Raw genomic sequence first — 14,359 nt, forward strand, 5'->3', positions numbered from 1 at the left:
TAGTACAAACTCTGTTAGCTGCTTCTTTAGAAAAAGCCTACAAATTGGAACAACATGATGACAGATTGTAATTTTTGTCTGAATTATTCCTTTAACAACATTACCACTCTGTGTCACCTTCTTTTGGATGCGATCTGCATAATAAAATCCTCTATTGGGAGCTCTGCGCTCTTCTCTGTCCACCTAACTCACATTTTAATGTGTTTCCTTTCAAATTAAAAATGCAATAATGTCCAATGCCCATCAGCTGCCACTACTAATGCCACTGTCTGTCCGCCTGAACAACTCTGTGTGACATCCAATCTAGAATACAGAATCAAACAAGCTTTAACATTCATTCCGAGTCCCTTCCCAGCTCTATTTTTAAAGTTAATTTGTGTAATTTTTGCATCAGCAGCAACACATAGACCACTTCTCAAATCTGCCATTGGTCAGGCAAACAGATACATCTGCCCTAAACTCAAACCATTGATTAAGTCAGTTTACATTACATATTCTAGGATTTCTAACCTAGAATGACTTATAGTTGTCTATAAATATTAAAGAGAGAAATGATAAAATACCACCTTTAAAGTGATAATGTAATACCACCTTCTTTTGCTTCAAGGCTGACTTAATAGATTATTTCTGAGTTTTCTGTATCCAGACTTTGTCTTTGAAAACTACCCTTCACACAAAACAGGTTTCATTTGAGTACAGCATAAACCAAACAAAAACAAAACCTGCCTAAAATACTAATGAGGTTCTGCAGTTCATCGTCAAGAGCTGTTTTACATTAAGATGTCCTCATCTCTGAAAGGTCTGATTGACAAATCATTGGCACAAAAAAGTCCTTCCTGTTAGGAAATGTGCAACTGTGCTGTCAGAAAGGTGTGAGATGAGTCTTGGAGCTCAAGCACAGGGTGACAGAGGTCATCTCACCGGTGGTCCGAAAGTGAGGTGAAACAGAGGTGAAGTGAGAAAGGTCTCTTTTAACAAACTTCTCCCACTGCAGGTTATAAAAAGTCAATCGGAACCCACGGCAGGAACTAGCCTGTTATTTTGCCAGCCGTTATTGTTTTTGCACAAACTTCAGAGTTGGGGTTTATTCTATCAGCAGTCAATCTAATACGACCGCGAGATTGGAAACTATATTAGACTCCCTGCGCAAAAAGGTTTTCCCCCAATTCTCTGAAATACAGTAACGCATAAATCGATTTGACAACTTTAAAAATGGTCCCATTCCAACATGTTAAATAAGACGTTATCACTTGCTGTGCAGAATTTTTTCCTTGTCGTGTCTATCTTGAGGACGCGTGCTATACAGATGCTATATTGTAATACATACGGGCTAAAGCGTCCAATAAGGGCCATGGATGTTAGTCTGTGACAGATCAATACAAGGCAAACTCAGTCCTTAGAGAATGCCACAATCGAATTGTATCTGGCAATTGCAGGAGAGAGGCGGTCCTTTCAGCATGGGGGACTGGAGCAATTGCTCCTACGGAGGAGAACTGAGAAAGAAATAATGAGACATAGAATACAATCTTTTATCTATCACTGCACATACCGGGCTGGTGAAATGTTTCCGCAACTTTCAAACGACATTGCTTTAGAAAGTTGTGTGCTATCTTAAAGGCACAGTCACACTGTAGTGCAGAGAAGAAAAAAAAGTGTTTTCTTTTTCCAATTTTAGTGTTATAAATGTTACATATTTCCACATGCTTATCGCTTGTTATGAATAACCAAGTAACAAAATTAGAATATAAATCAATTGAGATAAAACACCTTTCATCTGTCAAGTATTGCATTCCCCGGACAATATAAAAATAGCCAATATCGCATGGTTATTAAAATATAAACCGTATTTATAATCCTGTAATATTGATGGCTGTTGCTGAGAAACAGGCTGGGTAAACATGAGCACTACTGAATAGATAAACAGCAGGATGCCAGCTAACTCTAATAAAAGAAGCTGTGTGTGTCAGAGACTGCGTGTGGCCATTTCTCATAATCAAATGATTTAAACTCTGTTATGACATCCTGGCTGTGTCTCAAACTGAATGCAGCTGCCAATCCCAGTCAGTGTCGTTATAAGAAAGTGATTTCACGCACACTTCCAGTGCATCATGCCTCATGATTTTGGAAGAATCTAGGGCAAGTGACGTTTAGAGATAACCGAACAAATATATAAGAAGTGCAACGGTTACTTTTCAGAAATTTTGATTGGATTTGATATGCTAAACATGATGGAAATGGTTGCAGCTGATAAATACACAGACAGACAGAGAGAGACAGACTAAAATTCAGTATGTAAAAAAACACCTTTCTACAATTGTGTATGTCCTTGTTCCTATCTCTGTATACTACCTACAAAAATATTTTGTTTCAAACAAATTGGCTTAAAACGGAATCCTATTACAAAAGGCTGATTAAGATAAATAGCAACAAAAAGCACCTGCGCGAAACAGACCGTGAGAGCAAAGACAGCTATTATTACATGAATTAATGTCTGCATAGCTTAAAAATAAATAAATAAAAACAGACATATTGCGCCATTTATTTCACTTTCAATTTCAGGCATTTGGATGATGCACTGAGGGTACTACAAAACAGAAGCACGAAAGAAATTAACCTTGTGTTCCAGCACAAATTCCCCTGTATATTTTTAAAATGGAAATGGACTGGCACTGAGAAATAGTGAAGCTGGTATACAGCTTCATTTGAGCATTGTGAAGACAAAGACGTGAACTCTCCTGTGCTCCGACTGACTCAATGAGTGCTAATTAAACTCACGACAATGAAAATTAGCTGTCAGTTTATCATTTTGCCATTTATTATCATTTTGTTCTTCCACCGTGAATGTATTACATAAACAGACAAAAGCTATAGGGTGTTTAAACGGTTTCAGTTGCTGTGCCAGTGCGAATGAACAAGTCTGCTTAAATTGTGCCTAAATGAGCATGACCACGCAAGCGTATCAAACTTCATCACTACTCCCAGGACAATGAAAACCAATGCAGGGAACCAATTTAGGGCCAAATTAATATCCTCAGAGGGTAACGCACACGCGTTTGTCTTCCTTTCCATTCTCTCACTCTCTCTTCTACACAAACAAAAACTTGACCATTTCTAGCTCAAGCATCACCGATCTGCACCACAATCATGCACGCTGCTGCTGCATCATGACATCCACAAATAAACACAATCTTACGAATCTTTAGCCCAATCAGGCATCTCCTCCTGCATCATTAATTACTCAGCTGTATAAATAAATGCTGAGTGAATGAGTATTTCCGCCTGTCTTTGTGTCTAGGGCCTCTCCGCCATTTTTCCAGACGGTAATTCATTGTCTCCCCTGCCGAAACGTAGTCAATCAATACCCAATTAAGCAGAGTCGGCCGTTTTCCCTTGAGCAAGTGTCCATGAGACAAAGTGCTCGAGGTAAATTTAAATGCAAATGGCGTATAAGGCTGTTTTCACACTTGGTTCGACTGTTTGGGTCGATTCCCCTGCGTCCGCAAGTCTCTTTTCACACTGTACTGTTCATCGATGCGAGTACAACCACGAGTACTAGCAGGAGCTAGAAAATAAATGATTAATGGAGAAGACGCCAGATTGAACGTGTTATTGAAATATTTCTTGAATTTGGAAACTTTTACTGTGCCTTTTATTTTTTTTTGCTAATTTTATAAATATCTAGAAAACAGAGCTGAGTCAAGCTTTGGACGTTATTGTATTTTTAATTTTGAAAGGAAACATTAAAATATGAGTTAAGTGGACAGAGAAGCACATTGAGCTCCCAATAGAGAGTTTTATGTATCTTGTTTTACCCTACACTCTTAAACGTAAAGGTTCTTTATTGGCATTGATGATTCCATGAAGAACACTAAACATCCATGGAACTTTTCAAATGCAGAAAGCTTCTTTATAGTGGAAAAAGGTTCTTTAGATTTTTAAAATGTTCTTCAAAATGGTTAATTTAAGAAAGAAGAGCGTAGTTGTAGACTTATACTTCCAATCCCCAACTATAAAAATCCATCATCAAGAAATGAATCATTGCATACTTAAATTTATGACAATAAAAAAAAAAATAAGAAAAAAAAATTAAAAAATTAAAAATTATGATAAAAAAATGACTTTGAAATGAATCATAGTGCACATTCCCAATTATTTACAATCATTTAGCAATTTCTGACTGCTTTAAAGGAAATCCTACACCACTTCCTTTCTTCCCCCTAAGTGTATGAGTGAAGAAAGTGATGTAAATCACACCAGAATATTTTGTGCATCATTTCCACTCAAGACATTATCATTAAATTAAGCATGAAAATATTGTATTTTATTTTCGAAAATAGTAACTAAACAAAGTAAATAGTAATTAAACAAAATACATGTAGTAAGTAAATACATGTAGTATGTAGTAAGATTTTGAAGTTGGAGACGAAAATGAGATAGGGGTTTTCAACTTACCCTAACTGTCTTGAACCAGAATACACAGAGTACACACAGAGTTAGACAAGACAAGCATTTGAGGTTAAAAAGTATATCAATTGTCATTTTTTTTTAACTGATTATTTCGCTAGATAAGACTCTTCTTCCTCCGCTGGGATTGTTTAGAGACCTTTGAAGCTGCATTTAAACTGCATTTTGAAAGTTCAAACTCACAGGCACCATAGAAGTCTACTATATGGAGAGAAATCCTGAAATGTTTTCCTCAAAAAACAATTTCTTTACACTGAAGAAAGAAAGACATGAACATCTTGGATGACAAAGCGGTGAGTAAATTATCTGGAATTTTTTGTTCTGGGAGTGAACTTTTCCTTTAAAGAAAATAAAAAGTAAAAGTGTACTAAAAGTGTCAAAAAAACATTTTAAGAGACTTTATTTTCTAAAAAAATCCACAGGTGTCAAACACACATCATCAATAGAGGTTAACTTCAGCGAGTAACCCATTTCAAGCAGAATCGGGAGTGGTTCACTGATGCACACTGGAATTCCAAAACACAACAACATCAAACAAGCTATGGTCCGATCAAACGCTCAAGTGTGAAAGCCCCCTAAAAAGGATACTACTGCCTCTAGAAGGCCTTGTTTGGTTCTGTCCTCTCTGGGTTTGAGTTACGTGTGACCTCCCTGTACCGCGGCCGGAGCTGTGCCGCATGCCTGTGGTCAGGGCGGAACAGGCAGCGCAACGCAGAGATGGTGATATTTAAGTGACCTCCGCTGTCAATATGCTGATCCACCAGCTGAATACACATGAAAACAGATAGGTATATATAAATGAGCGTGTGCACATCACACCACTAGACCACATCCTGACACAAAAGCCTAATGTAAAATGAGTCCTCAAACATGCTCAGGAAATGCCCTGCAATAGTCATTTAGCCAACACTTACAGTATACTTACAGAACTTATTACAGGGACAATCCCTCTGAAATAACCTGAGGTTAAGTGCCTTTCTCAAGGGCACAAAAGCATTGGTTCATGGCTTGCTACTTACAGAGATCAAGCCACCCTTACAAAACAATAACATAGTGTAATAGTACCATTGATGGTATCAGACTAGGCAGTACTAGAAATGGGAAAACTTGTAGTCTGACAGCCTACATCTGTTTTCCAGCTTTAATAATTTAAAGGAGCAGTGAATTTAAAAGGGATGAATTTAAACTGTAACTGTTCAGAGACGGTTTCTGCACGCTGTTCTTTAGCGTACAGCATTTGCAGCATGGTAAAACAGTCTTTGAGAAGATGCATCTCCCAATTCATTTTCTTTCAAGCACCTCTACTGCAGTTTTCAAAGTACCATTTTTATTACAAAATTCACTACATTCAACAAATATAATGCAGGCTACAAAAAACATTTAAAGACTAATCAAGTATCATCTCATGATAATACAAATACAGTACATATGTAAACAGTCAAATGCACTTTTACGGTCAAAACGCCTGTCTTGTCAAGATGTTAATGTAAACGCAGGTGGTTCAGTGAATGTAAACAGGGAGGAAAGAACTGAACATCTGTCAAAATATCAGATCTGTACATTGAAGCATGCAATGTAAACACACCTAACAGAACCGCTGCTCACTATTATGTTGTTACTGTTAATCAAAATGCAATATTGGCAAGTAAAACAGAAAAACATTCACTGCTCACTTCCTTTCTTCTTTCTCACCCAGGCTGAATTTATTTGATCAAAAATACACTAAAAACAGAAATATATTGCAATATATTTTTACATTTCAAAATAACTGTTTTCTATTTGAATATATTTTAAAATGTAATTTAATTCCTATGGCAAAGCTGAATTTTCAGCAACATTAATCCAGTGTCACATGATCCTTCAGAAATCATTCTAATATGCTATATTTGTGCTCTATTATCAATTATGACTGGTGTTCAATTATGAATAATGATTATTATCGAAGCTGAAAAATGTTTTTGATGCTAAGTATTTTTGTGGAAAATGTTATACTTTTTTTTTTTTTTTAAATATTGACGACTTAATATGTTTTGACTACTAAAATACAAATGACAACTCTACGATTATCGTTTACAGACCACGCAATTAACATGCCATTCCAAGGCACTTCATAGAATATGGCATTACCTTAGTCCAAAAAAAACATGTTTATACCATTGTAATCTTATCCCAGGACAGCAACTACCAACCTTCAGTTTCAACCAGTATGTCACTTCTATCACATCACAGTCTGTTAAGTCTACATGCATGCTTGGTAACAACACTGACTTGACGTTTAGCAAGCACACACACAAACACACAAACACATAAATGTATCCCTAGCCATGCTGACGCCGGCCAGTTCATTTCGCCTTTGATCCGCTGCTGCAGGTTATCTGGCCTCACACTAATTTTAGCCGGCCTGTTTGGCTACACTAGCCTTGATGTGCCGGCCTTCGGGCGCTTAGGAGAACAACTAGAGCACCTTTTCACACACACACACTTGCTTTGCATTTAAGGAGCCCCAGAGAGAGTGAGAGGTCCTGTTAGATCACATGCACTATTTTTACAAAGCGCACCGCTAGCAGCAGCACTATGAGCGAGGCAACCATGTCGTCAAATATCAGAGCATGAGTCTCGTATGAGGCCCAATCAAGAGATGCAGGACTATCTATAGAGGGTCAGGCTATTCATAGAGTACAGGAAGGCAGCGAGAGATGATTTAAGATACGTTTGAGAATCTCTGTAAATCATGTCAGCATTATGTGATGGTATGGTAAGACATCATTTTAATAGATTTCAACGCTAATCAGAGAATTATGTAATTTATGATCCTTTGAGGCCAGTCTGGTATATCGCTTAAATCCGAATGGATGTTTCTCATTTAGAGGAAACTCTTAAGGCGTGTCATAAACTATCATTAATGTAATGTCATCCCAGCATCTTTAAAAGTTTTCATTGGGGCAAGTCGGTTATAAATACAATCTGACAACAATGGCGTCATAAATTGTGCTTCTTTAACTAGAATCATGCAAAAAATACAAAGGTCCAGGTTCAACTAAGACACATGAACATTTTAGAGAAAAAAAGACCAGACAATGCATTAATCAATAAAGTGAGTGAAAGTGGCACTTACTTTCATACAGCTAGAATTTTGAGTATATTGATGAACATTGTTTGATTTGGTGTATTTTTGGAAATGGTGGTCTTACCCGTCCTGCTCACAACAAATGAAGGTTGGCCGCTGCCTCCGCAAAACAAAGGGGGAATTCACAGAAAGCAGGTTCCTGAAACACAAACACACACCATATTTATGAATTATGAAAGTAGACTATATACACCAGCATATACACTACCAGTCAAAAGTTTTTAAACAGTAAGATTTTTAATGTTTTTTTAAATAAGTCTCTTCTGCTCACCAAGCCTGCATTTGATTCAAAGTACAGCACATAAAAAAAGTGAAATATTTTTACTATATACTATAACTGTTTTCTGTTTGAATATATTTTATAATGTAATTTATTCCTGTGATCAAATCTAAATTTTCAGCATCATTACTCCAGGCTTCAGTGTCTAATGATCCTTTAAAAATCATTCTAATATTCTGATTTGTTGTTCAAAAACATTTTTTATAATTATTATCAATATTTAAATCAATTGAGTAAATTTTTTCCGGGATTCTCTGATAAACAGAAAGATCCAAATATCAGCATTTATCTGAAATAAAAAACTTTGTAAGATTATACGCTACACCATTCAAAAGCTCGGAGTCAGTATCATTTTCTGGGGTGGGGATTAATGAAATTAATACTTTTATTTAGCAAGGATGCTTTAATTTGATCAAAAGTACTGATAAAGACATTTATAATGTTACAAAAGATTTATATTTCAGATAAATGCTGTTCTTCTGAACTTTTTATTCATCAAAGAAACCTGAAAAAATTCTACTCGGCTGATAACGGAGTATTATAACATAATTATAATAATAAATATTTTTTGAGCATTTCTGAAGGATCATGTGACTGAAATGATGCTAAAAATTCAGCTTTGAAATCACAGGAATAAATTACATTTTAAAATATATTTAACTAGAAAAACATTTAAAAAAAATAAATGCAGGCTTGGTGAGCAGAAAATAAAAAAATAAAAAAACATTTAAAAAATCGTATTATTCAAGAATTTTGACTAGTATACGTATATATGTACCTTTTTTATTTTCATAATTTTTAATTAATTTATTTAATGAAAGTCCTTGGACTTATTGTGCATAATTCATTAGTGCTTGTTATGTCAAAGATAATTCATTTTAATATCTTCCTTTCTACTGACATAACCAAGGTCGGAGGGAAAATAATATTAACTGAAGAAAAATAATATTAATCAACAACCACGTAAGTTTGTTCTAGAATTAATTTCCTCATATTATTAAAATACTATGAAATGTTTGCAGTTTTATTTTGCTTAATTTAAATATGAAATTATATTCAAAACAAACTAGTGAAGGTCAAAAAAAGTGCTTGAAATGGTTAAAAACTGTACAAATTCGTAAATTTGCGTCTAAAAATTTGATGAGGAATGAGATAAAAGGCAAACGTGTGAATTCAGAAGCAAACAATCAAACACATTCAGTCGAGGATTCATTTGCAGGCTACAGGATACAGTGAGCGCAATAAAGCAGCTGTGGCAGTGTTGAGTGAATGATAGCTCTCTATAACACGGCTAAGATGAGGGGCGCAGAAGATGTCTACAAGCAGATTTAAAACCCCAATCTCACACACGCATGCACGCACAGCTTGGGCCACCTCTCTCCTATTGAAGCGCGAGTTACAACAGCGCCACCTCCACCTTCCATTTCCATCCTAAGATGAGAAACGGTTTTGCGGCATTCCCTAAATTACATGGAAAGACTCCATCTAAGAGAGCTACAAATGCAGCTGTGGGGCTGCTAAAGACGATCCAAACGTTTCCCAATCATTCCTGCTCTCCACACACTAGATCGACATCACCAATCCATTTCACTATCCAGGGTGCCAGAACATTCTTTGAATTTAGTCTTTCATCTGCACGACCAAAGCTGCATTCGCCCTCACCAAAATCTCTTTGGACACAGTCTCTCATTATAAAGCTGCGAAACCTTGCTTTTAAAGTCGTACTGTTCATCTTTTGAGAAGAATCTGACAAGAACAGGGTGGTTAAAGTCTTTTTCGACTGCGCGAGGAACGAAAGGCCTCTTTCATTAGCCATTTTAGGCAAACATGAAATAACAGCCATTGTGTGCTTTTGCTGAGTGAAATTTCCTCAATTAGACCCATGCAATCAGTAAAACTGGTTTTCAAGTGATAAAGTAAGGGTTAAAACATCAAAGCAAAATTAAGTAAATACAATACATAAAGATTCGCAATTAGAGTAAATGAAATTCAGCTTGTTCTGCGTAATACTTAGAATTGCTATATAAACCAGTCTCAATCAACACTGATCCAAGGACAATAAACAGGAGTGCACTCAGAGACATCATTACTCAATTCCGATGTTATTCTAACAATCCGCAGCACTCCGGAAGTGGACTTCTGTCTCTTAGCAGTCCAATGACAACTGAACATCTTTAAAAATTCACAGCACATGCTCATTACACCAAGCAGAAGAGCTGCGTGGGGGTTGAAAGGCCGATTGTCTGTTAACTCAAACCACTCATCATCAAAATGAGCTTCAGTGCTGCAAGATTATAGCCTCAAGGGTAAATACGAAACAGTGACCGATGTGACCTTTTCACAATGAACTGAGATCTGTTCTTTTCACAAAAAATGGAAAGTATAAGATGACTAAAAAAGGAAAGAGAATTAAAATGTATGGGGCTTGATTTGTAAGCTCATCTCAAGCAGTGCATGCTGGGCAGTAGAGGGGCTTAGAGGACAACAGCAGTTGTCCTTGTCAGAGAAGCTGTGCGTCAAGGTACAGAAGGGTGCTCCAGGACAGCTCTCGAGAGAACGTGCATCTGCTTAGAAACAAATCCGATATGGGTTGAAAATTCAGCGGAGTACGGACATGAGCCGGAGAGGGGCAGGCTTAGCACATCTGTAAGTGATATGCACCGTGCTCTATTGATGTGAAGGAGTAAGACTCATTGATTATGCTGTGAAAAGCTCCTTGAGCAAGGCGCAGGGAATTCGTGCAAATAATGCCACTCTTGATACGACCTGCCGAGGTCATATCTGCACGCACACTGTACAAACAACAGATTGGTGCACTTTTTTTGGTGCCAAACACGGGATCGACAGCTGTTCGCATCAGTTCATTTGCACACAGCACAGACACAAGCACGCTAAGTCAACAAGCTGATGCGCTCACGTGTGCACGCTCTCATCCATCAGTGCCATGCCACAATCTAGCTCACTATACGGTCTCCGAGGCAGTTCTAATAATCCAGCTCCATAGGGAAGGCTACTACACCTAAATCCCAAACAGCTGCAGTCATTCTCTAAGGTCAGGATGCTCGGACTTTCTCCTCCTCGTTCTTCACGCAGGAAGAGCATGAAGGACACCGGAACATTACGACATGCTTGTGGAATGTTAGATGGGGGATTCAACTGTTACTCAAAGATCTCTGAGTCTTAAAGAACTAAAAAATAAAAATTGACACCACAGTTATGGAAATAAACAGTTTTGGAGAGAAAAAGAAAATCTGATTAGTCTTTAACCTTTATCTTGGAAGTAACTAAAGAGGTCTATAATCTTCTTGGATTATAGACCAATTTTAAATGTTGGATTTAAAATTGGTTAACTCTGTCGCAAGTTATCGATCAAGTCACTGACTTTTACAGAACAAAAAGAATCAATCTGCTTTGTCTCTGTAAATTCTACTTTAGATTACATTTTAAGAACTTTAAGTATTTACAGTATCATAAGTGTGAAGTACAGTATCATAGAATCAACTTCTCAGCATATGGCAATCTATGCAGTAAAGGAGATGGGTTCAATGCAAGCCGGCGACTGTGGCATTGAACACGGGCCAGACATCAAGTGCTGAGTGATGGAAGACATGCTCAGTGGCAGCCGTTTGGTTGCATCGGGTAACTCGAAACAAGAACAGTACTTCTTATCTTCCATGTCTTTACAATATGTTGATATCACAATGCAGCTCCAAAGTGGCTTTAGGAACTGTGGCTAGTCTTAAAGGAGAAGTCCACTTCCAAAACAAAAATTCACATATAATGTACTCACCCCCTTGTCATCCAAGATGTTCATCTCTTTCTTTCTTCAGACGTAAAGAAATTATGTTTTTTTGAGAAAAACATTTCAGCATTTTTCTCCATATAATGGACTTCTATGGTGCCCCGATTTTGAACTTCCAAAATGCATTTTAAAAAGATCAAAAGATCCCAAATGCGGTTGTAAACCATCCCAGCCAAGAAAAAAGGGGCTTATCTAGCGTAACAATCGGTTATTTTAATAAAAACTATACAATTTATACACTTTTTAATGCCAAATTCTCGTCTTGTCTTGTCTCTACTTGCCTGGACTCTTTTTGTTCCGGTTCACGACAGTTAGGGCATGTTGAAAAACTCCCATCTCACGTTCTCCCTCAACTTCAGCGATCATCCTATATCGCTTTTTGTTAAGGGTGTTTGATCATCTTTGCATGTTCATGTTGCAAAGACCGGGTTGGTACTTCTGCAGCGATGTAGGATGATTTTGAAATGATTTTTGAAGTTGAGGGAGAAGATACGATTGAAGTTTTTCAACATACCCTAACTGTCTTGAGCCATACACAGAGAATACACAAAGTTCAGGGAGAGAAAGGCAAGATGAGCGTTTGAAATTATAAAGTACTGTCACGGGTGCGGAGCAAAGCGACAGACACAGTGGGCATGACGTCAGGCCTCGGAGAGGCTTTTATTAAACAATAAACAGAAAGTGTCCAAAAAGGGGGAAAAAGTGTCCAAAATAAATGGGGGATCTGGTGTCCTCGACGTGAAGGGAATCCGTGAAGGAGGGGCAGTGTTCAGAAGGGAAGGGTCCAGGTAAGGGGCGGAGTCCGGCGGCCGCACTTGCTCCCCACCAGGGTCCGCGGCAATATGACGGGTAGCGGCTTCTTTTAGCGGCTTCATCCATTCCTTAGCGGCGGCACTTCCTCAGGCGGGTGAGAAGGCCAGGCATCCTGGCCCGCAGCCATTTCCATGCGGCTCACGTCCGGACCGCGGGTCCGGCAGCTAGTCCATCCTATCGGCAGCGCTCGTCCCCTTACGCACCCTTCCTGGACCCACGAGGACACCAGCGTGCATGCACGGAGAAGAGACCGGTCTCCTGAGGAGAGGCGCACTCGGCATTTTAACAGCAGCGGTGATGAGGCTTCATTCACATCAGGTGTGCCTCATCACACGCCGCCAGACCTGGATGTTTCAGCGCCCCTCCTCCTCCCACACGCCCACTCCCGTCAGGAGCCTGGTGAAGGGTGGCGATTACCGACGGGGTGAAGCTGACAATTAGGGGGGGAGGCAGCCGACTCGTCACAGTACTTAAATTGTATTTTTTTTTTTTTATGAAAATAACCGATCTGATAAAGTCCACTTCCAGAACAACAATTTACAAATAATTTACTCAACCCCTTGTCATCCAAGATGTTCATGTCTTTCTGTCTTCAGTCGTTAAGAAATTATGGTTTTTGAGGAAAACATTTCAGGATTTTTCTCCATATAATGGACTTCATTGGTGCCCCAATTTTGAACTTCCAAAATGTAGTTTAAATGCAGCTTCAAAGGGCTCTAAACAATCCCAGCCGAGGAAGAAGGGTCTTATCTAGCGAAGCGGTCATTTTTTTTTTTTCAAAAAAATAAAATTTTTTATACTTTTTAAACACAAAATCTTGTGTAGCACAGTTCTCTGGGATGCACGTAAACGACACTACGAATCACGTGTAAGTTCATCGTCTGTGTACTCCGGCTCAAAAAGGTAGAGTATGGCGAAAAACTCATTTTCTTCTACAACTTCAGAATCGTCTGACATCATCAGACCTTTTTGTTTGTAAACAGCGTTTGACTTACATGCACTTCCTTAGTCTTTGCGCGTTCTGCATGACCTTTCGACGTGATTCAATAGTACATAGTGTCGTGGACGCGCATCCCAGAGCCTGTGCTACACAAGCTTTTGTGCTGTATAAAAACTAGAAAAAAAGAAAAGAACTACAAAATAAAATAAAATAAAACTAAATAAAATAAAATAAACTATGGATTGATAAAATGTAGTGTACTGCATGATCACAAAATACTGAAATCCACAATTCTGTTTCAAATGTACTAACATCAACTGCTAAATCAAAAAATATCAATTCACCAATTTGAAGCTTGATCAAAGACATCAAGCAACAGTCCTGTGGTGACATGAACATTTCTGATGGGTGACTCTCTAATCTGCTGTCAGTAGAAGAGCGCTCACCACAGTCTAACACGAGTAATGTACGCCACAGTAGCACAGCATGCCCACAACATGTCAACAGCATCCTCTCCATAAAATATTCATTTGCAATAGAATGTTTTCCATTAAACATTGCGGACTCTCCCATTCAGAGCCACTCCTAATGGGCTATGTAAATGTCTGCTCTTATGTCGTTTACGGGGGGGATTGGGAAGTGAGGACTCAAGTTTGCCAACTGCTGTGGAGAAGAAAAAAGAATAAACTCTTAGTGCTATGAGTGACGTCCCCGCAGCTGCGGGGATGTAACGAGGGCTTTGCCTGTTAAGATTATGCAAAGGGAAAAAGCACCAGAGGGTTGTCTAGCGTCATGGCCAGGATGCGTGTTGAGGATACAGTGCCACATTAAACCCAGAATGAGGCTTTATGTATGAGAGGCAATTAACGGTTTGTGGCCGCGAGCTCATCCAGTTTTTATAATGGAGGAGAGCGTGAAGAAATAAAACAAGAG

The 14,359-nt window shown here is 38.3% G+C and overlaps 1 protein-coding gene across 3 annotated transcripts in view; it reads right to left on the bottom strand.

The window, feature by feature from the left end:
- Positions 1-14,359, bottom strand: part of tspan9a (tetraspanin 9a) — a 211,779-nt gene that overhangs the window by 144,761 nt on the left and 52,659 nt on the right. For all 3 annotated transcript variants that reach the window (XM_051135004.1, XM_051135002.1, XM_051135003.1), the window contains exon 2: positions 7,656-7,730. The gene's annotated coding sequence lies outside the window, so the exon portion shown is untranslated. The remainder of the gene's footprint in view (positions 1-7,655; positions 7,731-14,359) is intronic.

The sequence above is a fragment of the Labeo rohita genome, chromosome 18 (genome assembly GCF_022985175.1).
Source record: "Labeo rohita strain BAU-BD-2019 chromosome 18, IGBB_LRoh.1.0, whole genome shotgun sequence".
NCBI lineage: Eukaryota > Metazoa > Chordata > Actinopteri > Cypriniformes > Cyprinidae > Labeo > Labeo rohita.